The following is a 27423-nucleotide window of genomic DNA, read 5'->3' on the forward strand; positions in this document are numbered from 1 at the left end:
ACACATGTCGTATACCAGATGTTATGTAAACACTGTTCGGCCTTTTAAATCGTTATCACTACCACCCAGTTATCAGTCATAATGAATGGGGATAGGCAGAGGGTATATACTGGCAACACATAGTATCCTGTTGCAGAACATGTTCTACAACATGACAGTCGTGACCTCGCCGTCCGGATTCTCCCCCATCCCCTCCAGAAGCAGTTTCTCGAAACTTTCGCAGGTGAGACGTAGCGCTGAACATGTCCTTGGTTCTCGCCACCCACTAGGCCTAAATTTACTGTAGTTCCTTCCGTCTCGGCATTTCTTCGCAGTAACCATTTCTTTCTTCACTCCATTTTAGTTTTCTGCATCTTTCATGTTCTGACCCGTCTATTTTTCGTCGTCCCCCCTCCCACTCTGTTACTTACAATACACTTACCTTTTCACTATTATTAACCCGTACACGATGTTTTGCTGGTAGTCTCCGTCTTGCATATTTATTCCACCTTTAAGCTCTCAGGTTTTCAAATCTCGTCCGGTGTAGTCCCCAATAATCAGTCTTTCCTTCTGAACCCATCCAGTGAGTGTCCCTTCACCTGAGGTTTTTCTAAACCGCTGCAATCCTTTTCCTTCACCCCTCTTCCTTCCCCTTCAATTCTGCTAACGGAAGGAGGAGCCACTGGCTTCGTAAACTAGCATATGTTTAATCTTCGTGTGTGTTTGTGTCTGTGTTCTCCTACCGCCGCTTGGTGAATAGCTTTTTTTATCTATCCAATTACATTATACTGCATAAAATATTGTTCATTAGACACAATGTACTTCGTCAACATTTTCAACCACGAGACAAGTGCACTTGCGTAACAGATATGGGAAGAATTAACTCGTGGATTAAATATTAGGACTGTACACTCTTCCATCCTGCAACTCTCGCGGTCAGCGACCCCAATTTAAATATAAATACGATCAGCAGCCTTTGCATAGTTAAATTATGCTCTCACTGTGGTGGTATGGAAATGTAAAACAACGCACCACTGTTTGGAACATTTAATGTGTAATGTAGGCAATTTACTTCATTTGCATCACTAATAATTAATGAGTATTACTCAGATTTGTATTTAGCACAGTGATCAGATCATAGAGAGTTTCAGTTACTGTAACTAGCAATTTGTTGGTTTAAAGTTATACACTAGCTTGTATAATGTTTCTGTGTTGAGGACGTAAGAGTGATAGGCAGTTTGCAAAATTCACTGTCCAGCCACAGCACGTCACGACTACACCAGCAAGAAGCTCAAACGTTTCAAAGCGCTGCGTAAACTGAATGTCAATTAGGCTGTTTGCTTCAATTATTCTCTGTTCTTTTCAGTCAGCTGTCCCGGACTTCACATTCAAAAACTGTTTTGTATCTTTACGCCCTGCTTCCGTCACTGAAGATAGCATTAACCTCAACTGAACAGAGTTGCGTATGGACAAGTCGTTCTCGACGGTATACTGTCTATCAAGTGAATCACTCCAGCTGAGAACGGCGAAAGAACATTAGCGGAGTTCAGAGGAAGAGGGGTGAATTGAAGAACTCATTGTCTGGAGAGGATATTACAATCGCTTGGTCACTGTGAACCATATACGAGGCTACGAAATATAACTGCCACGCAAAGTATGTGTTGCATCTGCGTTTATTCTGCTGTAGTATGAAATACATTGTCGTATTGGTACTTATACTTTCATAACATATGAATTAAAAATTAGAATAATGTAGCCCACATTGCGAACAAAACATATTAATACGGGGAGCTGAATGGTAAAATTTGATCTATTTAATTTAGATATCTACTTAATTCCACGCAGTGTAGACTGTTTTGATATTTACAAACTACAGGTGTAGTTCAGTTGCCTTCCGTTTTCTTAAGTTGTTACAATTATCACTGATCTGAAAATGCGGATTTATTTTAGAGCAAGCCGAGAAATGATGTGTTCTTGGAAATAACTGGACCTACTATATTCCACAACAATAAAGACACGAGTTTGCCAGGCATCGGTGGAGTGAGCACTTTATCTCGTCATTTTCGCGGTCGGCATATTATGCACCCGAATGTAACTATAACAGAGTGGTATAAATCGTATTGATGATTCTTTGACATATTCCTACGCTCAGCGCATAGCCCATACTTTTATTCCAATTATCTGTAAACCATAATTCATAGTCCTCCATGTCCCGACATATATACTATGAGGGACGCGCGAAGTAATGCAACACATTGTTTTCTGAAAGCAGGATGAATGAGGAAGAACAGGCCATGAAGCTTTTGGAGCTCCTGTCGGGTGCGCAGAATTGCGTGAGACTTTGCTTTGTTATAAAGAAGGAGAAGTTCGCTCTCATATTTTTTTTTTTTTTTTTTTTTTGGCGGCAAACACGCTGAAGTCGTTTCCTCAATTTCCTGGTAGTAGCCCAATACACATGAGAGTAGATCCTAGCACCATGAGGAAGGACATAGAACAGTCCCAGAATACGACCGCCAAGGTATTACCGTCTAAGGAGGCGACTTTGAACCTTCCTTCAGAGAACAGGTGGTGTGGCACCACTGTATAGATTGGCGTTTTATTTCCGCTTCGAAGTGTTGAATCTATGTTTCTACCCCTGCGACGACGTTCGACAAAAATGTCAGGATCAGCCTCGTAACGCGCAAGCAACTTTTCAAAGATGATCCCTTGCTGCTCTTTAAGGGTTTCTGTTTTGTGGGTGAAGAACCTAGTGGACAAACATCTTTGAGTACCCCAACTGGCGGACGAGTGTGTCAGAACTACCAAGAGACGTCCAGCTCAGCAGCGACGTGTCTGACTGTGACCCGTCGAGAACTTCGAATGAGAGTGTCCGCACGTTTCAACATTGCAGGTGTCACAACTGTTGGCGACCGATTGGCACATGAGACACCGGACAGGTTTGTGCGACCGATTTGTGATTATGATAGAAGTCTCGCCCAACGTCTTACTGAGCTTTTGTTCACTGCCAAATAGACACGGAAGCAGGCATTCTGCAAGCCCTATGAACATTTGCGAAGATCTGGTTTCCCGACAAAAGAAACTGAATGGCAGCTCTCTGCCTGGAAGCCACCTTCACAGACGCCGTTTTGAAAGCTATGAGTAGCACCGCCATCCATCGGAATACTTAAGTATCTGACTAGACACACTCGGACCAGGTATTGGAATACAGTACTCTGATAAGTGATCTGAGAAGACAAGACGGGTTATTGACATAGCTGCTTGGATCTGTAGATCTGAAGATCATCTAGAATGATGTAATGTAATTGAAAATGTTCATCTGAGACGGAACAATAAATGAGAATTTTCTTACATATCTATACAGTTGATGAATCTCTCATGACAGTTGTGTCGACTACAGTAAACAATAGGGCTGCGTTAGTTATTGAACACCCCGTTGTAAAACAGGTCGACGTACGCAATACGAACACCTGTCTACGGTTACATTTGTGGTAACATACATCAGATTTGCAAAGTGGAAAGCTGTTATGAGGTAATCTGCTGAAACTTCTACTTGATGAGTTGTCAGCAAAAATTATAAAAGAGTGTAGAGAAATTGTCTCGTCACTCCCTAGGTGGCATTGGCTTAAGACCGTTGATAAATCATAGTTCCGTTATGACGCGTATACTGGTCTCGCAATATGGCACTAGGGGGCCTGCGATAAATGAGCATTCCATTCCAATTTCACGTAAATCGGTCTCGAGCCAGTGGTGCGAGACGATGGTAACAGCTGCGCCAAATGAAGGTCTTAATGGATATATTTAATGCGTAATGCGCGTTCATTAAATCATTTTTCCTCAATATTCGCTGGTACCGACATGGAGGTAAAGCTCTCCATTAACGAGTGAGATTTAAAAATAAAAATTAAAACATTTTCATATTCCAGTTTCAAGATTATTTTAGCTTTTTTTTTTATCATGAGAGCGTTGCCCTCATAGCGCCACTGCGGAATGAATAACGGGCGTCAAGGGAACACGAAAACATTCAGTTTATTCCTTGCGGTCGCAAGCACTGCCGATAAACATGGGCGTGCTACTTTAAACTTTTGCGGTAATTAACCATCGAGTAATTTATTTACTTATCTGTTCATTTATTTCACATTGAAGGATAAAGTCCTTACCTCTAACTACACATCCTTAGTGTTCCAAACCACAATGTGTATTCTTCAAGAGCAGTGGTAATAATAACAAGATATTTACAGCTGAATGTGTAACATTTAAGAAACGTCAGCGTTATTAACGCTGTGTTAAAGAACTTCCTGAGCACGTTCATGGCGAAACTGAGTAGCGAAATCCATCAGAAATGTATATTAGCAGTACAGAAGAATAAATACGAAGAATAAGTGGACTGTGTGAGACAAAAATTGAAAAATAGTAGGATAACATTAGCAGATGAAATGGAAGGAAGAAGTAAGGAACAGAACGGAATGAGAAAAGTTTGAATGTTTTAAATTGTCACAGTGTGACTAGTTCCCTGTTGGACATAAGGGATACTGCTGCTAGAGGAAAGTTACGTCGACAATAACAGATGGTTTTTGTTAAGACATGAGTTACAAGGTACTTTGTTCCAGAGCCGTGTATGTATAACGTAGAAGGATGGGGGAAACAATGTGGCGTTACGCAAAGATACAGCCGAGATACAGGATATCTACCATCAGGTATTGCAGATGTGGAAAGTTTCTACGAATTTGATGAGGAGATTGCAACCAGTGACTAACCATCGTCAAAGAAAATTGATCTTGTGAAAATCAGGCACCATCTCGTCGCATCCAACATAACAGAGCAATGCAAGGATTACACCGATATCTTACGCACAGATCAAAGGCTAGCTCGAGACATCTGGTGTTTACGATATTTGTGTCGAGTTGAACGATATTACGGCAGTGAAGATTTGTAAGGATTAAAGACTGGAGTTGGTGGTTCATAAAATTTATCGTTCTCCACGGAATGAGATTTAGGTTTCGATAGCTGACAATGTTGAAGGTTATTACTTCCAGTCGGTAGAGGACGTTCGGAGTGTCAGTTTCCTGGTCAGTTACAGACAACTAGCAGGTTTGCAATCCTCTGGTACATCATTCAACAGCTTTGCTCTTCTCACGTATGTGTTAGAGCTCTCTTATTTTTTAATGATTTAGATGACTATTTACGGATATCTTTCAAGCCGGACGATATCTCGCGAATGATTAACCTGTGGGTCTATGGGAGTGTAACACGGGAAAATGAATACGTTTTGTTGCACTATAAATGCACGATAATCCCTCACTTAACTCAGGTTTTCCACAGCATATTTCAGTATACCGGTTAAAATATGACTCGTGTTGGCAGGAGTGCTCGAATATTCTATAACATTTTCATCTATTACCGACAACTTTGTACGGACTAATGTAAGTGAAATGTACACGTAAATCTTAAACATCTTACTTCATGCATCAAGTTTTTCGACAAGAGTAATCATCATCAGGTGGTTCTCTTACACAGTTGCATTTAGTGGAAGGCATCGGCGATTTCTTGGAGTTGCATTTGCTATTGTCACGAGATTAGGTTTTGAAAGGACACAAAAATAACGGTACCTATATGAGCTGCATTCTGATGGAATCTATTCGTCTGGCATTTGCAAGATGGAACCTAGGTAGCTGCGTTCAGATGGAATTCCAATTAGATTTTGCAGGGATAACACTTCAGCAGTGGCGCCTTACTTACCTTTCATTTATGGTAAATCTCTCAGCCAGCGCCAAGTCCCAAGCTAGTGGTAAAAGGTGATTCTCGTATACAATAATTGGAAAAGGAAAGAACCGCTAAATTACCGACCAATATCCTTAATGTCGCTTTGCCGCTGTATTCGTCATCGTATTCTACCCTTGAGACAGTACAGTTTCTGTCCACAGATCAGCAAGAACTTTAAAATCATCACTCATACGAAATAAAGCTTTCCCTGTTCTCTAGCGAATCCAGCAAACCATGGTAACCGTGCAGTAATCCACTAGATTACAGGCCTATATCGTTAACGACGATACGATGCCACATTTTGGAACATACATCGTATTCGAACATTACGATTTACCTCGAAGAGAACGGTCGATTGACACATAGTCAACAGGGATTTAGAGAACATAGTTCTCATGAAACACAACTAGCTCTTAACTCACACGAAGTGTTGAATGCTGCTGACAAGGGATTTCAAATTGATTCCGTATTTCTAGATTTTTGGCACTAGGTTCTGACAGTGTCCACACAACGGTATGATTGTGTAATGTCGTCTCAGTTATGCGCCTGGATTCATGATTTCCTGTCAGAAAAGTCACAGTTCGTACGAGAGTTGTCCAGAAAGTAATGTAATGGGTTTTTTTCTTTAACAGTTCTTCTCGTAGGAATTGATGGAAAGCCATCGAGTAAAACAGAAGTGATTTCAGACGTTCCTTAAGGTAGTTTTATAGGATCTTTGCTGTTCCTTATCTATATAAACGATTTAGGAGACAATCTGAGCAACGGTCTTAGGTTGTTGGCAGATGATGTCGCCTTTTGTCGACTGTAAAGATATCAGAAAATCAAAACAAACTGCAAAACGATTTGGAAAAGATAGCTGTATGTTGCAAAAATTGGCACTTGGCCCCAGATAATGAAGAGTGTGGGGTCATCCGCATGAGTGATATAAGGAATCCGTTAAACTTCGATTATACGATAAATCTGTTAAATATAAAGGCCACAAATTCAACTAAATTTGTAGGAATTACAGTTGCATGCAACTTAAATTGGAAGGAACGCATTCAAAATGTTGTTGGGAAGGCTAACCAAAGACTGTGTTTCATTGGCAGGATACTTAGAAAATGTAAAAGATCCACTAAAGAGATTTCCTACATTACGATTGTCACTCCACATTTAGAATACTGCTGCGTGGTATGGGATCCTTACTAGATAGGACTGACGAAGTACATGGAGAAAGTTCAAACAAAGGCAGCATGTTTTCTATTATCGCGAAATAGGGGAGAGAGTGGCACTGATGTGATACAGGATTTGGGATGGACATCATCAAAACAAAGGCGATTTTCATTGCGGCGGAATCCTCTGACGAAATTATAATCACCAACTTTCTTTCCGAATAATAAAATATTTTTTCGTCGCCGACCTGCATAGGGATACCCGATCATCATAGTAAAAAATGGAAATCGGAGCTCACGCGGAAATACATAGGTGTTAGTTTTTTTCCGCGCGCTGTACTAGATTGGAGTAATAGAAAATTGTTGTGAAGGTGGTTCAATGAACCCGCTGCCAGACACCTGAATGTAATTTGCCGAGTTTCCATGTAGATGTAAATGTAGATGGTTCAAGGGCAACAGGCTGATTCCACGTTCTTAATACACTCCTGGAAATTGAAATAAGAACACCGTGAATTCATTGTCCCAGGAAGGGGAAACTTTATTGACACATTCCTGGGGTCAGATACATCACATGATCACACTGACAGAACCACAGGCACATAGACACAGGCAACAGAGCATGCACAATGTCGGCACTAGTACAGTGTATATCCACCTTTCGCAGCAATGCAGGCTGCTATTCTCCCATGGAGACGATCGTAGAGATGCTGGATGTAGTCCTGTGGAACGGCTTGCCATGCCATTTCCACCTGGCGCCTCAGTTGGACCAGCGTTCGTGCTGGACGTGCAGACCGCGTGAGACGACGCTTCATCCAGTCCCAAACATGCTCAATAGGGGACAGATCCGGAGATCTTGCTGGCCAGGGTAGTTGACTTACACCTTCTAGAGCACGTTGGGTGGCACAGGATACATGCGGACGTGCATTGTCCTGTTGGAACAGCAAGTTCCCTTGCCGGTCTAGGAATGGTAGAACGGTGGGTTCGATGACGGTTTGGATGTACCGTGCACTATTCAGTGTCCCCTCGACGATCACCAGTGGTGTACGGCCAGTGTAGGAGATCGCTCCCCACACCATGATGCCGGGTGTTGGCCCTGTGTGCCTCGGTCGTATGCAGTCCTGATTGTGGCGCTCACCTGCACGGCGCCAAACACGCATACGACCATCATTGGCACCAAGGCAGAAGCGACTCTCATCGCTGAAGACGACACGTCTCCATTCGTCCCTCCATTCACGCCTGTCGCGACACCACTGGAGGCGGGCTGCACGATGTTGGGGCGTGAGCGGAAGACGGCCTAACGGTGTGCGGGACCGTAGCCCAGCTTCATGGAGACGGTTGCGAATGGTCCTCGCCGATACCCCAGGAGCAACAGTGTCCCTAATTTGCTGGGAAGTGGCGGTGCGGTCCCCTACGGCACTGCGTAGGATCCTACGGTCTTGGCGTGCATCCGTGCGTCGCTGCGGTCCGGTCCCAGGTCGACGGGCACGTGCACCTTCCGCCGACCACTGGCGACAACATCGATGTACTGTGGAGACCTCACGCCCCACGTGTTGAGCAATTCGGCGGTACGTCCACCCGGCCTCCCGCATGCCCACTATACGCCCTCGCTCAAAGTCCGTCAACTGCACATACGGTTCACGTCCACGCTGTCGCGGCATGCTACCAGTGTTAAAGACTGCGATGGAGCTCCGTATGCCACGGCAAACTGGCTGACACTGACGGCGGCGGTGCACAAATGCTGCGCAGCTAGCGCCATTCGACGGCCAACACCGCGGTTCCTGGTGTGTCCGCTGTGCCGTGCGTGTGATCATTGCTTGTACAGCCCTCTCGCAGTGTCCGGAGCAAGTATGGTGGGTCTGACACACCGGTGTCAATGTGTTCTTTTTTCCATTTCCAGGAGTGTATTTCGCTAAACGTTTAGCACAGAGCCCCACTGCGGAATGAAGAAGGATCCAGCTCACGCAATTGGCTCTCACATACATGAGTGGCTCGAAGAACTGGTAAGTAATAATGGCCAGTACGTGGTCCAGGAGGGGTTGTCGCCATGTGTATTCCAGGAAAATACGACAGGATGAAATGTGATAGGATCTGTCTCGTTTTCTATATAAGTAAACCATTTGACGGATAGTCTGAACAGCAATCTGCGACTGTTTCCTGACTTCAGGGTCACGCGAATGACTTTTTCAAAACTTCTCTTTGCTTTGATGAATGTTATATTGCTATAAATGTCGAAAAATGCATGATAAAGTAGATGAGTAGAAAAAATAACAATTCTGTGATGTTCAAATACAGTATTAGTGGTGCGTTTCATGATGCAATCATTTCGCTTAAATACGTATATGTAAATTTGTTTAGGGATATGAATCAGAACGAGCACATAATGTCGATCGTAGAGAAGGTGACTAGTTGACTTTGGTTTATTGGGAGAATTCTAGGAAAGTGTAGCTAATATATAAAGTAAAGCGGTATAAAACACTTGTGCAACTCAATCTTGAATACTGCTTGGATGTTTGGGATCCACACCTTGACGAATTAGAGGAAGACATCGAAGCAGTTCAGAGGCGTGGTGCTAGATTCGTTACCAGTAAGTTTTATCAACGCATGTTAAAGAAATGTTCCATGAAATTAAATATGAATCCCTGGAGATAAGATGACGATACTTTCTCTAAACATTATTGAAAAAGTTTAGAGAACCGTAATTTGCGGCTGACTGCAGAACGATTCTACATTCATCAACGTATATCTCCCATAAGGATCACGAACAAAAGAGAAATTACGGTTCATACGAAGGAAAATTGACAGTTCCTTTTCCCTCCCTTCAGTTGCAAGTCCAACAGGAAAGGGAATGACTACAGGGTTCTTCCGGCTATGCATCATTTGTATGTAAATACATAGATGTAGGAGCTCATGGCCAACTCACAGGTTGCTGCAAGAAATCGAGGTCTTTATCTGTAAAAGAACTCATGAGTTAGACATATTCCTCCAGATGATGCTTTAACCCGAGAAGTGCGCAGTGGATGAAGTAAAAATTTTGTGACTGACTTACTACCACTCAGTGAAAGACGAATGTATTGCACGTTCATGACATTACTGGTATTCTTGCACTTGTAGTCGGGGTGTCCTTGTACTGTGTCGTGTTTCTTTTACCCATACTACTAGAAAACACCTGCTTCCCGTGGTCTTTATTTACATTTTATTTCTGATAACTTTCCATAACATCGTAAAAACAAATAATGAAAAATAGTCAACGCTCAAGAATACTTTCGAAATGTTATAAATAAGTTTAAGTACTTTAAAACCTCTTCATACAATTCAACGTACCCTGATTTTAAATAAAGTATTGTGTCACTCAACATTCCAAAACGTTCGAGTGCATTATACAACATTCATAAATGCTGTAGAACATCAAAGAAACTCTGGAACTTACTAGAAGATTTCAGAATATTCTAAAACATTCCAGGAAGTTTTAAACATTAATGGCATTTCTGAAACTAATAATGTTTACCTGTTAGGAGTAGTATGTTTTCAGATTCCAGAATGAGATTTTTCACTCTGCACCGGAGTGTACTGTGACATGAAACTTCCTGAGAGATTAAAACTCTGTGCCGGACCGAGACTCGAACTGGCAGAACTGAAGCTGTAAGGATAGGGCTTGAGTCGTGCTTGGGTAGCTCAGTTGGTAGAGCACTTGCCCGGGAAACGCAAAGGTCCCGAGTTCGAGGCTTGGTCCGGCACACAGTTTTTATCTGTCAGGAAGTTTAATGTTTTTTGATTGGTTAGCACTTACAAGTACATCTGGCAAGTTTGCGAAAAACTGTTAGATACAGAGAAAGAACAACTAACACACTGAAGTGGGTATATAGGAAGGTACCAATGATCACAACATATCGCTTGTGCCCATAACACTCTGCGTAAATTACTGTCAGTTCACTTGGGTATTGCTAGCCAGTTGCTATCAACTGTGAAATCAGTGAATATTTACATACAGAAGCTATAACGCTAAACCATATCACATTCTCGGTATAATTGTATTTCACGGGAAAGAAAACCTGCTTTGTTTTCACTTTATTTCATACTTTATTACGTTACTCTGTTACATTATTTGCTTAAGTCCTGCATTTGTACTCTTACTGTTTGGTGAGTATATGTATAAATTCTTCTGTTCCTACACTGGAGAAATCTAACGGTGAGCAAAGCATGATTATTTTAAAATAATTTTCTGTGTGATTTATTTAAATTGATGCTAAATTCTAATGTTACTCGAAATTGCAGTTCGAAATATACATGGTGTTACAAGAAGGTACTGCCAAACTTTCAGGAAACATTCCTCACACACAAAGAAAGAAAAGATGTTACGTGCACATGTGTCCGAAAACGCTTAATTTCCATGTTAGAGCTCATTTTAATTTCGTCAGTATGTACTGTACTTCCTCGATTCACCGCCATGATTTCATACGGGATACTCTACCTGTGCTGCTAGAACATGTGCCTTTACAAGTACGACACAACATGTGGATCATGCACGATGGAGCTCCTGCATATTTCAGTCGAAGTGTTCGTACGCTTCTCAACAACAGATTCGGTGACCGATGGATTGGTAGAGGCGGACCAATTCCATGGCCTCCACGCTCCCCTGACCTCAACACTCTTGACTTTCATTTATGGGGGCATTTGAAAGCTCTTGTCTGCGCAACCCAGGTATCAAATATAGAGACTCTTCGTGCTCGTATTGTGGACGGCTGCGATACAATACGCCATTCTCCAGGGCTGCATCGGCGCATCAGGAATTCCATGCGACGGAGGGTGAATACATGTATCCTCGCTAACGGAGGACATTTTGAACATTTCCTGTAACAAAGTGTTTGAAGTCACGCTGGTACGTTCTGTTGCTGTGTATTTCCATTCCATGATTAATGTGATTTTCCTTTTCAGATATCATTTTATCATCAGATATGTTGCTTTCCAACAGTTTTACGGTCATTCATTACATGACCTTAGTTAATTTATGTTTTTCATCGAAAAACTGGTGATAGATCATCTGGTAAAGGTATTGTCTGCGAAAGGCAAGGTTCTGGGTTCGACAAACAGTCGGACCCATAGTTTTAATCAGCCAGAAAGATCAAACAGCATATGCTCCCCCTGCAGAGTAACGTTTTTATTCTGCTTAGAGTCTTATGACACACATCGAATTAGTACCTGACAAGACCACTTGTATGGGTGATGAATAAAATAAGTCGTCGCAGGATAAGTAACTGTGTTTCTCTCTCTCAAACGAGTGACATTCTAGTTTTGAAATTAGTTTTCATTTCAGTGATAAGCAGAATATATTAGGAGTGTGTATGTCAAGTCACTCTAACAGCATTAAAGATAGCGGAACGATAAATTATCTCTGGGCGAAGAGTGGAAGGAGAAGACGTAGGACCATCGGAGCTGTGTGTGCAGGCCGCGGAAGGAGATAGCGGACACATCAGCGGCAGAATGTGTTCGCATTAACTGGACATAAAACTAGACCAAATGTCTTTTAGATGCGCGATATGCAGTGAGCGGCTGCCATAACAGCGTCTCGTAAAACGCTCGACCTGTGGAGCAGAAGTCCCGTGAATTACGTAGAGTGGGAGGCCGACTGGGTCAGCCGAGTCTGTAAAGTTCTGTGACGGTGCGCGGCAGTGCGTTCGCAACGCTGCCACCGCGGGCTCAAATTACCCGGCCAGACGCGTGTGCCAATTCCTCATGCGGACGGAATTCGCTCTGCTCGCTGATGGAGAGATTCGCGACTCGTGATTGGCAGTACAGACAGAGGCAACGCAGTAAATTGGATTTCCGTTCCAAATTAGGAATCTCAGCGGCGTCTGATAAAGCCGTGAAGTCGTTAGCTATTCTCGGATCCGACCTACTCACCTGCACTTCATTACAGTTGTTCATCCCATACACTGGCAAATTGGCGGGACTGAGACTAAACGTAACATAGGAAACGTGGCGGAGAGGTGTTGCAGTATCACCATTTGATACATTTTTCGTTATATCTCAGTGTTACCTACAAAACGCGGTGTCACATGTGTGCTCGTCCTGATTCTATCGTACAAGTACGTGACCTCCGGTCAACGGTGACATAAGGTTCTTCAGAGGAACGGAAATTATGCAGAAAAATGAAATTTTGTCTCTAAACAATTGAGCTCCGTTGATGCTGTTTGTTCTTTGGCAGTTTGTCGCAATCGAGTGGTGTCTTATTTCTCCCTGAGTTACTACCACAACGAGTTGCTGACTTGCCACTGTCAGTGGCAGCAGCAGCGCTTATCGATACTAGTACTTCTGTACCATCTTTGGTGTGACCGCTATATTTCCATGTGGTGGTGTGTGTGGCAGTCAGTCTGTTGGGGCAGAGCAGCGAGGAAGTCTCCGTGACGTGAGTTCAGGCTGGGACCGCTGGCATCGTGCATGCGCGGTTGGATTGTGAGGCGCTAGCTGCGAGAGCTACAAAGTTCGTTCCCCACCGAACCTGGACACTGAAGTTGAGTGATCAGTTAACCTGTTATGAAACCTTAACTGCTGTGACCTCTTCGTTCACTGTCGGCTGTTGCTTCCTGGGCCATTCTGGCTAGCAGCAATGTATGAGGTGTTGGAGTCAGTGAAATTTTGCAGCCTTCTTCCTGTGTGGTCTTTAAGTATTAAATTGGTTGTTACTTATGTGTGAAGTGCACCAGCGGTATTTTCTGCCGTATGGCCATTAACACCCCAGTGACCTGCCCTGGTCGTTAGCGTAGTTTTCTGGCAGTGTGATTTTCCTCGCCGTGTTGATGCTGACCAGCACGGCGTGTAGTTCCACAGCCTTTTAGTTGTTTGTTTATATTGTTTTCTTAAGAGTGGCTATTGTGCCTTGGCTGTCCTTAGACGCCAATTTTGAAGTCATAGTGTGGTTGGTATGTTCATCTTCGGCTGATATTTTCCTTTGTCGTACTGCTGGTTGGGCGGAAGGTAATTGATTAGATTACTGGTCAGTTCTTCAGCCGTCCCTGGGTCGGGTTGCCATCTGATTACTTAACGTTACATTTTTGACTTCATTAAAACAGCAAATACGAGTAGTTAATACTTTCAGCCAGAAGGCAAATACTTGTTTGTAAATAATGATTAATGTATAATGAGGCGTCGCATAGCGACGGTGGAATTTTCTAGTGATGTAATTTGTCGTCTTTGGGCGGCAATAAAAACAGAAAAATATGGATAGATATACGATCCTTCACTATTTTGTTCGAGGGAGAACAAATGAAGCCTGGAGCGCTAAGAAGACTTGTACTGTTTTTCTGAAGTAAGACGGACGCAGATTTGTGGCAGTCTGATCTAATTTTTACTAAATGTATAAAAACGTGTATGTCTGAGTTGAGTGAAGTGTAAAGAACTGTTATAACTTACCGTGACGACGCACGAGCGACTCAAAGAAGACAATGGCTATATAAAAGAGCGCTAAATGGACATGATACGGACATAAAAATCTACCGTCATTGTTGTATTAAGCTTAAGGTACGATATATGTTTTAGTCATAATAAATATTTGTTCTGGGAATACTGAATCATTTAGCAGTGCTCATTCCTATTATCTCCTCAGTATTATTTTCATTTTAATTATGCATTTTGCTAATATTACAGACTCCAAGATCAGCAGTCCAATGTGCGTGTTACCTTGATAAAAAGAAAACTGTTTTATCGTCTTCTTGCATCAGCTTTAATATTGAATTTCTCTTTTGTGTGATGTTACAGTTGTTTTTGCGCCCTTAAGAACTTTGGGACTAGTGCAGCAGGGGATACAACCCGTCGGCTTTGAACAATGACGTCACAAGTCGCCAGAGAGCATGTATTACAGAGATGAAAAAGCTGAGGAGAATGTTGAGAAACAAAGGAATGCGAGAGAGATAAACATTGATCTTGTCAAAAGCATAAGTGTTTTTTGACTTTTTTAAAAAAAAAATTTCACGAGATAGAATAAACTGATCCTACTTTATTAAGCAATATCTTGTCAAAAGTCGAGAAGCGATTGTTCTTAATGTTCTAGCTCCCTTCAGTACGTAATAAGTGTTTTTTGACTTAAAAAAAAAAAAAAAATCTCAAGAGATAGAATAAACTGATCCTACTTTATAAAGCAGCTCCCTTCAGTACGTAATAAGTGTTTTTTGGCTTTAAAAAAAATCTCACGAGATAGAATAAACTGATCCTACTTTATTAAGCAATAGTGTTTTTTTGGCTTTTTAAAAAAAATCTCACGAGATAGAATAAACCGATCCTACTTTATTAAGCAATAGTGTGTTTTTGGCTTTTTTAAAAAAATATCTCACGAGATAGAATAAACTGATCCTACTTTATTAAGCAATATCTTGTCAAAAACCGAGAAGCGATTCTTCTTAGTGTTGTAGCTCCCTTCAGTAGCTAATAAGTGTTTTTTGGCTTTTAAAAAAAAAAAATTTCACGAGATAGAATAAACTGATCCTACTTTATTAAGGAATAGTGTTTTTTTGGCTTTTTAAAAAAAAATCTCACGAGATAGAATAAACTGATCCTACTTTATTAAGCAATATCTTGTCAAAAGCCGAGAAGCGATTCTTCTAGTCTTGTAGCTGCCTTCAGTAGCTGATAAGTGTATTTTGGCTTTTAAAAAAAAAATCTCACGAGATAGAATAAACTGATCCTACTTTATTAAGCAATCAGTAAAAAAAACGAAATTGAAACATAACAGCAAAAGCTTATTCGAACACAGAACTGCTTTATTATCTATGCCTCGAAGTGAAGACATTAAGATCTATGACTAAGGAATGACGTCATTGTTCAAAGCCGACGGGTTGTATCCCCTGCTGCACTAGACCCAGAACTTTCTGGTCCCTTAGGAAATTTTTTTTTGTCATAACAATAACTTCACAACCGGGTATGATCGTATCTACGATCATGAAGTAATTAGAAAGACGATAACGCAACTTCTTAATCAATAGCACGCTAGTTGTGACTGCCTCAAGCCACGCGAAACCGCAAGTAAAAACTATTCACATCTCATAATGCAATATTTTATGACAATGGTCAATCCATGATTCTTACGCCAATTGTGATTGATAAAACAGTTAGTTAAATCTCAATTTCCAACTTTCCATTGAATAGCAACATCACTTTTATTTTGTAACATCACACTTGGCGCCCGAACAGGGACTTGACCAAAAATTAGTTCAAATTCTTGGAAAATTTTCTATGTGCTTGTGTTAATAAATGTTCTGTCGTTTCATGTACACATCGTATCTCTGTGAGAATAACGGTCAATAATGCAGTTTAATTACCGAGAGAAAAGAAAAGAAAAGAGACGTGAATTTGCTGAGACAACATAGCGGTATTCAAGCCATCAAAAAGTAAGTCAGAATTTTGCATACGCAGTGTAGTGCTTCAGTAGCAACGTTGCTTTTCCAAGTCGATCCACATCCTTTCTATCTCCTTCCCGCTATAGAAAATCTGCTTTATTTTATCTTTCAAAGTAAAATTCTTCGTAGTCTGATAATAGAAATTATTTCTCCCCATTGTTAGTATACCTGTATTGCATTTTCAACATGGTGGATAGTGTGCGCAATTTGCAGTGAAGAGCATCTTCATTCATTTGTCTGAAACGGTTAGGTTCCATCTTGTCTCCTTGCCAGATAGAATTTCATTTGTTGCTCACGCGAGAGTGGTGCTCTTAGCGGACTCACCACGTCACTGACAAACGACGAAAGCCTTACGTAGCACGTGGTTTACTGACGAAAATGGCAGATAGTAAACAGAGACAGGTGACAACAGGAGACGGGAGTGAAGACGTTAATAGTATTCCATACCCTTTACGATCGCGAACGGTAGGTTCCCGTGTGGAAACTGAACTAACCATGTCTGTAACAGGGGAAAGTGACCCTAAAGTCCAAATTCTTCCCGCTGCAGCTACAAATGACCTCGGTGCGTTAATGGAAATGCTGAAACAACAGTTTGACGCAGTAAATGAGACTATAAAAACACAAAATGAGACTGTTAACGCCCGATTAGATGCTGTAAGCGAATCAGTAAAAACACAAAATGAGACTGTTAACGCCCGATTAGATGCTGTAAGCGAATCAGTAAAAACACAAAATGAGACTATAAAAACACAAAATGAGACTGTTAACGCCCGATTAGATGCTGTAAGCGAATCATTAAAAACACAGCTAGGCACAATCAAAACAGATCTGCATAAAGAAATTACGGCTGAATTAAATACCCATTTGGGTGAGGTGCAAACTAAGATCAGTGATCAAATTCAGAAAATGCAGAAACAGGTGAAAAGTGAAATAGCTGAAGTATCTGGAACATTAAACACAAAAATTCAGGCAGCTACCAAAGAAATAAACTCAGTTAGAAATGCAGTATCTGACATTGAAGGTGTAGTGGAGGATCTGTCGAGGCAGATAGACTCAATCAATATTAAAGAACAGGTTAAGAGCACCGTGAAAGCACACGCGGAGGCATTGTCGGAACACTACAGTGAATGGATAAAGGGTAAAGATATTTTTATCGAAAAGAAGGTCAGGGAGGAGCTTAGGGAGACTGTCAAGGATGTAACTTACGAAATCTTAGCTGCTCCTGGTAAGTCGGGAGACACAGTAGTTTCTGAATTGGGACAGATTCGGAGGACACTCACACGGGATCTTCCCGAGTGGAAGCAGCAAGTAGTGGACGAAGTCAGAATGCTGAGAAACTGGGTAGAAAATCCGCACACGCATACGCAAACTATAGGGAACAACTATTTAGACGGTGACGAATGTCAGTCAACTCCTTATCGTTCACCGCCTGATTACATGCAAAACAACAGTCCTGTTGAGTCCCGAGTAGGGAAACTAAATGATCCGCCCACAATTGTGAGTTTAATGCAAGAGGAAAGTGTGATTAAGCATCGCACTTTTCCTGTTTTTCATCCGCAGAAGCGATAAATACACCCCATCGTGTTCCTAAAGAATTTTTCCGGCATATTTCCCAGGAGCTGGACAGACAGACAGCGTATTCAGTTCGTCACTGGCTTTATTTCTGGTGATGCAGCATTATGGGGAACGGAAATGGTAGACACGTGTAGGAATTATGAAGAGTTTGAGAAAATGTTCTTGGCAAAATTTTGGAGTAATGGGGTACAGCAAAGATTAAGGAAGGAGGTGTATGGTGCGGAAATTTTCAATGAGAAGCATGGAAGTCTCCGGCGATACTTTGAGAAGTATCTAGCAAAAATTAAATTCTGGGATTCTCCGATTTCTTCCAAGGACGTAATTATGATTCTCAAAAGCAAACTCCCTGTGTCTATTAGAGAGAAATTAGTAAATGTGTCCGAAGAAGACACGGATGTATTCCTTTCTGTGCTGGATTCCTTAGATTTAATTAGCGAGGATGTGCGCTCCAAGGTTGGCAGCGGCAAATTCTTCCCTGGCAGCCAGCAGAATGCATCGCACGCGGACAACAATGCGCCCAAGGAGAGAGCGAGCTACTGCGACCGCTGTTGCCAACCTGCCAGCGGTTATCAAAACGCAAACGGCAATAACTTTAAACGGAAGCAGAAAACCAATTACAGTAATCAGCAGAGATACCACCCAATTTAAAACCACCAGGTACAACATCAGTACGGAAACCCACCCTTTAATTCTGCGCCTGAGCAGCATGGAAATTCTCCACAAACTAGTGGTAATTTTTCAAATGGACCAGTGTACAATCAGTTATAGGTCGAAATATAGCAAGTGGCATGGGCAAGGCGGAGGCCACCCAGCACAACATAAGAACAACTATTCACAGGATAGAGGACCGCGGAACAATTTTCAAATGGCACCAAATGCGAACTTTCCTTCACAAGGAAATGGTTTTGCCGGCAACCAAAAGATCGGGCGACATCAGCCTTCTCAAGTATTCTATTCACAAGTGAATGCACCCAGTGGATTTTACCCCTTTACACCGGCATTTGTACCACATAACCAGCACCAATATGAAACGGAACAAACACTTAAGGCCATGAATGACAAACAGGTTAAACATCCTGCGGAAAATTAGAGGCAGCACCTTTCAGCCTCCTAGAGGTCGCTGCCGGTTCCAGTGGGGGTACTAACGAATACTCTGATTCTGAGTATGTTAATGCGATACGGTACGACCATGAGACCGACTTACGAGATGACCTTGCACCTGACCTAGAAGCTCAAGACATTAATGACATTTATGATGAACAGGTCCAGGCTTCGATTAAGATTTCTATTGCCAACATTCCTGTCACAGCCATTGTTGATACAGGAGCAAACATCAATGTGATGTCATCATGTCTCTTCAGACAGGTGTCTTCTGTTTCAAAAGTTTTATCATTGCCGATTCAGGGCTGCTCCATATCGGGAGCGATTGGTCCATTGAAACAGAGAGTTTACAGACGCAGCTTCAACTGCAGATAGAATCTGTTTTGGTTTTTTGCCACTTTCTAATAGTAAAGAACTTGTCAGTTCCATGTCTCTTGGGGATGGAGTTTCTTCGACAAACAAAAGCAGTGATAGATATTGAATCTGGAATGTGTACCTTTATCGTAAATCAACAACAAGTTGTTGTTAACTTGTTAAGGAGTAAAGTGAAGGCAGTGTTGACATTGCATCAGGTTTGGAGACGACAGAGGACCGCCAAACCGTGCTTTGATCAGACAAATGACCTGAGTAAATGGGATGACATAAATGACAATGAGTATGAAGACTTACTTCCTGACACAGACGAGATCGATGCTAAAGCCAAGGAATCGACTGAACTCAGGGGGGAGCAGAAATATGAGTTGTTGCATTTATTAGTAAGTTACAAGAAAATCTTTTCAAAGAAACCAGGAGTAATAAAAGGGTTCGAGTATAAAATGGAAGTGCTTCCCCACTCAACGTTCTGCAAAGCAAGCTATTCAGTACCCTACGCCCGACGAGAAGCTGTAAAGCATGAGATTAGGAAAATGCTGTGTTGGGATGTTATCGAGTTATCGAATTCGCCGTACTCAAGTCCCTTGTTGTCCGTACTTAAACAGGACGGTAGTGTCAGACTAGTACTGGACGCCAGATCAATAAACAAAATAATTCTACCGATAAGGACTCGGCCTGAAGCACTTGAGGAGCACTTGCAAAAATTTCATGGCATTAGATTTTTGAGTACACTCGATTTAAGAAGTAGCTATTGGCAGGTGAAATTGGCCAAGGAATCCAGAAAATATACTGCTTTTATATTTGCCGGCCGCTCATATCAGTTTAAGGTCATGCCTTTTGGTTTAAATGTAAGCTCGGGAATATTTATTTCTGCTCTCGATTTTGTGTTAGGACCTGAACTTCTGGATGAGGTAACTGTTTATGTAGATGACGTGTTGATAGCCACTAAGAACTGGGAAGATCATTTAGCTATTCTACGAAAGGTGTTTCAGAGATTTCAAGAACATGGTGTTACAGCGAATCTGAAAAAGTCAAAATTTGGAAAACGTGAGGTAAAGTTTTTAGGTCATGTGATTACACCTGAAGGGATTAAACCCGACCCGGAAAAGTTGTCTGCGATTAAGAATTTCCCTACGCCGGTAACTAAGAGGCAACTAAGAGGATTTCTCGGTCTTTCGTCTTTCTTTCGACGATTTCTGTCTGGTCAAGTAATGAACAATCCCGCTTTGCACAATCTTCTGAAGAAAAGTACGCATTGGATTTGGACACCAGAGTGTCAGAAAGCTTTTCAGGCAATTAAAGATGGTCTTGTAAACAATAACATTCTCTGTCATCCACAAATGGACAAAGAATTTTGTATCACCTCAGACGCTTCGTTTGTTGGAATTGGATCTTGTTTGTTTCAGATTGAATTAGTAGACGAAACAGAGCAGATCAGAGTGATTAGTTTTGCGAGTAGGGTCTTAACAGAATGTGAAAAGTCCTATTCAGTTACTGAGCTGGAGGCACTTGCAGTTATTTGGTCCTTCAAGAGGTTTAATTATTACATTTTTGGCAGAAAGATAAAGGTGTTTACGGACCATCAAGCACTTTCGTATCTTTTGACCTGTAAATTACAACATCCGCGTCTGACCAGGTGGTGTTTATTTCTGCAAGAATACGATTTTGATATTGTGTATATAAAGGGCAAGGATAACATTATTGCAGACGCACTTTCTCGTTCACCAGAAGGTCTGCCTGAGACAAGTGAGTTGGTAGAACAGATGTCGAATTACAAAGTTCTTCTTATGCAGGATCCCATTCATAGAAAATATTTCTTGGAACTGTGCAAGCAAATCCAGACACTACAGACCACAGATCCTAAGTGGGGAAAAGTAATCAGACTTCTTCAAGAAAATCCAAACCATAAGTTGTCCAAATTCTTCAAGATTCATAATCAGGTATTATTTCATCGTACCTCTGTGTCATCAGACAACTGGCTTGTTTGTATACCTAGCAGTTTTGTCGAACATCTTTTGTGGTATACCCACATTTCTTGGGGCCACTATGGTCCAGAGAAGTGTAAAAAGAAGATTGCTACTTACTGTTATGTGCCCAACCTACATCGTCGGATACACAAGTTGCTAAAATTCTGTGTCATCTGCCAAAAGGCGAAAGCTCTGAATATTCCTACTTTAATTCCATTGAATCCGATCATCGCAGAAAGACCTAATCAGCTCATTAGCATTGACCTGGCTGGCCCTCTACCGATGGGTAGGGGAGGTGTCAAATACCTCGTTGCTGTTCTCGACAACTTCACTAAATACGTTCGAATGTATGTTATGAAGACATCTTGTGCTCCGCCTATTATACGCTGTCTTGAAAATGACTATTTCCCTCGATTCGGAGTCCCCGAATCTATACTTTCAGATAATGCATCCAACTTTACTTGCCGCAAATGGCGTGAGTTTTTGGCCCATCACAATGTCAAGCAGATCTTAATATCACGTTTTAGGCCTCAGTCGAATTTGACTGAGCGGATCTTCAAGGAGTTTAACAGATTTGTTCGGACGTACATTCCAGACAAGCAAACTCGTTGGGTTGATTTTGTGACACCTTTTGAGGAGATAGTTAATAATTTGCCACACACTTCCACAGGTTTTACTCCACACGAGTTGATATCTCGAAAGAAGGAACAGAATGAGTGGGTTGATCCTCTTCCCAAGATACCTAGCCCTGAGGTAGATCTAGATGTCAAAATTCGAGAAGCTTTAAGTTCCATTACCACCAATGCTCAATTAAGGAAGAAAGGCTATGATAAAAAAGTAAACAAAGTTGTAAATTACCATGTAGGTGAAAAGGTATTACTTAAGACTCATTTCAAGCCATCATTAATATGTAAGAAAAATCGCAAGTGGCAACATATGTACCAAGGTCCTTACCTTATTTTAAGGAAACCGCACATAGGGAGTTATTTGTTAACTGACCCGGCTACGGGGAGAGTAAAAGGCTTATTTCACCATCAAGACTTAAAGAAATTTTATAATGGTAGTGGTTAAATACTGTCGTGGAAATGAATTCTTGCTTACTGCAAATTTCCTTGTGTGAACTGTTAATGATAAGTATTGTGTTGAACAGCGCACTGACTACATGGTAACGGCTATTACATGTAAACTTTAAGTATTAAATGCTATGTATGAAAAAATTGTTTATAGTGATGGACATGAACCGATATTTCTTCAACAAGCTGAAGCAGGAAACTGGGGTTGCACCAAGAATTTCAATTTAATTTTAAGTTAGTATTAAAAAAAAAAAAGTGCTTGCGAGGCGATTGCCCGGAGCTATATAAATATGTAAAGGTGAGAAATGGAGAAGGATGCGTAAATAAGCACTTCTCTCAAGGTACAAGAATATTTATAGATTTATTTTTAGTAATGTAAGTACTTGAAGTTCTGTAGTAAAAGCCCAAATTACCTGCTTAAAAAAAAAGGTACATGGTCAAACAGTCCAGACAGTGGACAGGAGTAGAAGAAATAGCTTAAAGTTCAGTTAAAGCGTGCTGTTAAATGGAAAAACAAGTGGTAACCCGCATGTGTTCACGCAAGGAGACAAAAAGCTGTAGTAAACTAAGTAAGGTGAAATACAGTACAAATGGAGGCAAACCATGAAGCATCAATAATGTAGCGTAAGTACTCCACGAGGCCAATAATTGCTATGAAAGTAAACTATTTCCCTGTGATCTGAGCCCAATGTAAAGAGTATATGAGGAATGTTAGCTGACGAATTGATTTCAGTAGAATCAAGTTACTAAATAACCACACAGCAAGCCCCCTGTATCATAAATAAGTCCAAGTAAAGATCTTCAGAAGATTTGTAGTGTAATCTAGCGACCATTCAATACCCTAATTGAAGGCTAATCTAAAGAACAAGCAATGCAGTGATATTTAAACTTAATATTGACTATAACCTGAGTAAGACGTACGTTAGAGCTACCTCCTAATGCCGATCGTTCGAATACTTCTGAGCATCAGTGTTGCGTTGGTATTAGATTGTGATGTACCGCGTGAGGTCTTCAGCCACCTATTAATTTAGTTTGCTTAATTTTCAGATAAGGCCTTCAGCCAACTTAAATTAAAGTTTGAAGATTGATTTGCCTCATAACTAAAATTTAGAAAGTTTGTTCTATCTGTGATACTTGTTATGCAGGTCCTAAGTCCTGAGTTGTTCAAAGTCCAGTGAGTGGCCTTCAGTCGATCTTTTATGTGAAACACATTTAAGATAAGGCCTTCAGCCACCTTAAACTAAAATTTTGAAAATTGATTTATTTAAAACTTTTTAAAAATTTTTCTATCTGAAATTCTTGTTATCCACGCCCTAAGCCCTGAGTTGCTCAATGTGTTGTGTGTGGCCTTCAGCCGAGTACTTACGTGAAATATTTTTTTTAACCTTGCCCTTCAGCCGTGTGTATTCTTTAAAGCAATTTTTGCAACTTGTGTTCAGGCCTTCTCCCATTCTTCTTTTTGGTGTGGTTTTGGCCCTTCAGCCCGGGAGGTATCGCAAGTTTTCTTAACTAGGCCTTCATCCTTATTGTTTTAATTCGATCCTTTTAAGGCAATCTGTAATTAAGTGTTTCGTAAGGAAGTAAAAGCTTGTCTGTTTAGTGCAACTGATTGTCGCCCCCTCCACAACCATAACCTGCCCCGCTCTGACCTGCGAAACCAGATTTCAAGAATGTATCAACAAGCTGCAAGAAAAAAAAAAAAAAAAAAAAAAAAAAGGAAGAAGAAAAGTGGAAATTGTGCAGTTTTTCTGAATGTCAAGAGAAAATTTTCAAAAGATTTGTTTCACGTCAGTAACCCAAACGGAAATCAAATATTGCTGCACAATCTTACTGTATTCTATTTTATTACTCACTTCTTAGCAAAATGATTAATTATAAACACAAACAGTCTCGACTATAAAGAACGTTAATTTTGTGGTAGCTGGTTTCGGTCAGTTTTTGACCATTGTTAGATGTCATACCATGACAATTGGCGGTGGCGGTGAACGGAAGTTGGTCAAAAACTGACTGTGTTCACTTTTTTCCCCGTCCTTCATCTAATTCACGATATAGTCATACGAAGTAATTTTAGATGTCCATAGGATCTTGTTTTACACGGAAGGTTGCATTCCGGTCGACGGACAACCACGCCAACAATGACCTATCAAACGGAGTAGTGTCTGCCGGAAAGTCCCACAACCACAATAGCTGCGTGCACATAGGTGCAGTGTAGCACAGAGAAGAAACCTACCGGTCAGTCTCCATTGCAGGGCCGTAGGAAGAAGGGAAGCAAGACTATCGCAAACTGATGTGGCCCAATGGCTTAATGTGAATCGTTCTGTTGTTTCCCGGATGTTGAGACAATTTATAGCGACGCAAACTGCATCTCGAAGACAGTGTAGGGCCGACCACGTGTGACATCAGAAAGAGAGGATCGTTATGTGGTTGTAACGGCGCCACGGTACAGCCTTCGTACTGCGCAGTAACTGGCGTCGGACGTCACATCATCCACTGGACGAGTTGTATTGAGCAAACGGTATGCCGAAGGCTTCGGCAGAGTGGCCTTTATTGTCAGAGACCTGCTGTATGTGTACCTCTGATGCTTCTTCAGAGAAGGGAACGTCTAGATTGGATTCATCAGCATGCAACTTGGACGGTCATACAGTGGCCCGATGTTCTTTTTACAGATGAGTCCCGATTTGGTCTGGAGAGTGATTCTCGACGGATTCACATCTGGAGCGACTGTAGAAGGCGATTTCGAGACCTAAACTTGTGGAATGAGACCGATATCGAGGAGGATCTCTAATGGTGTGCTCACGGATTATGTTGACCACACGAACACCTGTTCAGAAATTGTACTGGTGGATCACGAAGGTTTAACTGGTGTCAGATATCTTGAGAAGGTCTTATGACCTCATGTACGGTTGTTGTGGGATGCTGTGTGCCAAGATTTCGTACTGATGGACGATAGTGCTCGTCCTCATAGAGAACGAGTGGTTGATATTTTCTGGGAAACCGAAGATACTGCAAGCACGTCGTGACCTTCTCGCTCTCCCGATTTTAACCCCATGGAGCATGTCTGGGATGCACTAGGGCGACGGGTTGCATCCCTTCGACATCCACCAACCACTCTCGAAGGCTTGCGAGCAGGACCGCAGGAAGAACGGGCGTTATTGCCTCAACAAGACAGTGATGACGTTATTGACAGCTTGCCCAGTTGTTGTCAGGCCTGTATTGCTCCCAGAGGTGATCACACCCCATTGTGAGCACATTTACCAGTTGTCGCGACGTGTATGCAAATTTGTTATGTTGGAAAAAACGAAGACCATTTTCGTCTACCGTTATGTACTTTGCAGTTGTTTATGTTCTGCATTCTTCACATTGTTTCTGCATTGCTATCATGTTTTTATACTGTTTTGCGGCAAAATAAACGCAACCTTGCAAATTTTCTGTTTGTTGCTCTAATTTTGGACACCAGTCTACTTTCTGCCAGACTGTTGTTCTCCAAAAGAAATTTTATCAAAAGGATTAATTCTCTAAATAATGTTTACACAAGTAAATTCTCTTTCCAGTTTTAAGTAGTACACCAGTTAACAAAAATTACTACTTTATAAAATGAAAACTTAGTAGTGTTAGCTGCCTGATAAAGCTTTTACAAATCATGCTGAGCTTTGAACAACTAAGCTCTAATCACACTAGTTTCACAATAAGTAAGAAAATTTATAAGATTTTTCTTGTCATTAGCAAGCGCAGATACCGAATTACAAATCAAATAAAATACACCCTTTTCACATAACTTAAAATTTCAGACAACGTGTCCGCAGCTCGTGGTCGTGCGGTAGCGTTCTCGCTTTCCACGCCCGGGTTCCCGGGTTCGATTCCCGGCGGGGTCAGGGATTTTCTCTGCCTCGTGATGACTGGGTGTTGTGTGATGTCCTTAGGTTAGTTAGGTTTAAGTAATTCTAAGTTCTAGGGGACTGATGACCATAGATGTTAAGTCCCATAGTGCTGAAAGCCATTTTCAGACGACGTTATTCTTTCTCTCTGACATAACATGAACAAGACAGCAAAATTCTACATACTTCATGAAATTACCAGTTGTCTGCTACAGCAAGAGAAGAGTCCTACTTCCTTGACAGACAGTATCTACCTGTACCTAACAGAACTGTAATGCACTTCAATTATGTTCGCGAGCACATTCACATGGCCCAAACGTCGCTTTTCTGGTTATTAAGTCAGCTGGCTCCCAAAATTCAAGTACTGCCGGCCTTAGCATGTAGTCAAGCTCCAGCTGCACGTTCCTCTGTCCCCGCTGTGGCCCTGTCAATCCACACACCGTGATATCGTATAGTCGAGCAGCAACTAACGGTTAAAACTACCGTCCCCGCGCTGTGTGCATCGCCACCAGTTCCAGGGTGCACCATTTCCTTCGCGCATGTGTCAGTCCCCAGTTGTACAGAATCGCTCTGGTTCTCCCTCTCTTGCTCTCTTGGTGAGCACTGTCACTTGCAGACTGCCACACCACGCTCGTACCCGCCGCTTTGTCCGCAACTCCGCTCTCCAACTCAGCTCTCTCCGCTCCCTTATCTACAACACTCAGATACCGATCATACATATAGATCACCTGCTTACCTTGTGTCTCCGAAAAACAGCCGATAAACTACGGTTTGACCCCGATCTAACTAGGTCGACACTTATATACGACTCTATATGGAAATACACTGAGATGAAAAACGTCATGGGATAGAGAGATGCACATCTACAGCTGGCGGTAGTATCGCGTAATCTAAGTAGAAAAAGCCCAGTGCACTGGTGGAGCTATCATTTGTTCATGTGAAAAAGTTTACGAAGTGTTTATGGCAGTACGAAGGGAATGAACGAATTTAGAACGCGGAATAGTAGTACGATCTACACATGGGACAGTCGATTTTGGAAATCGTTAGTGTGGTGTCACCGCCAGACACCACACTTGCTAGGTGGTAGCCTTTAAATCGCCCGCGGTCCGTTAGTATACGTCGGACACGCGTGTCGCCACTATCAGTGATTGCAGACCGAGCGCCGCCACACGGCAGGTCTAGAG

Source organism: Schistocerca piceifrons, chromosome 2 (genome assembly GCF_021461385.2).
Source record: "Schistocerca piceifrons isolate TAMUIC-IGC-003096 chromosome 2, iqSchPice1.1, whole genome shotgun sequence".
Lineage (NCBI taxonomy): Eukaryota > Metazoa > Arthropoda > Insecta > Orthoptera > Acrididae > Schistocerca > Schistocerca piceifrons.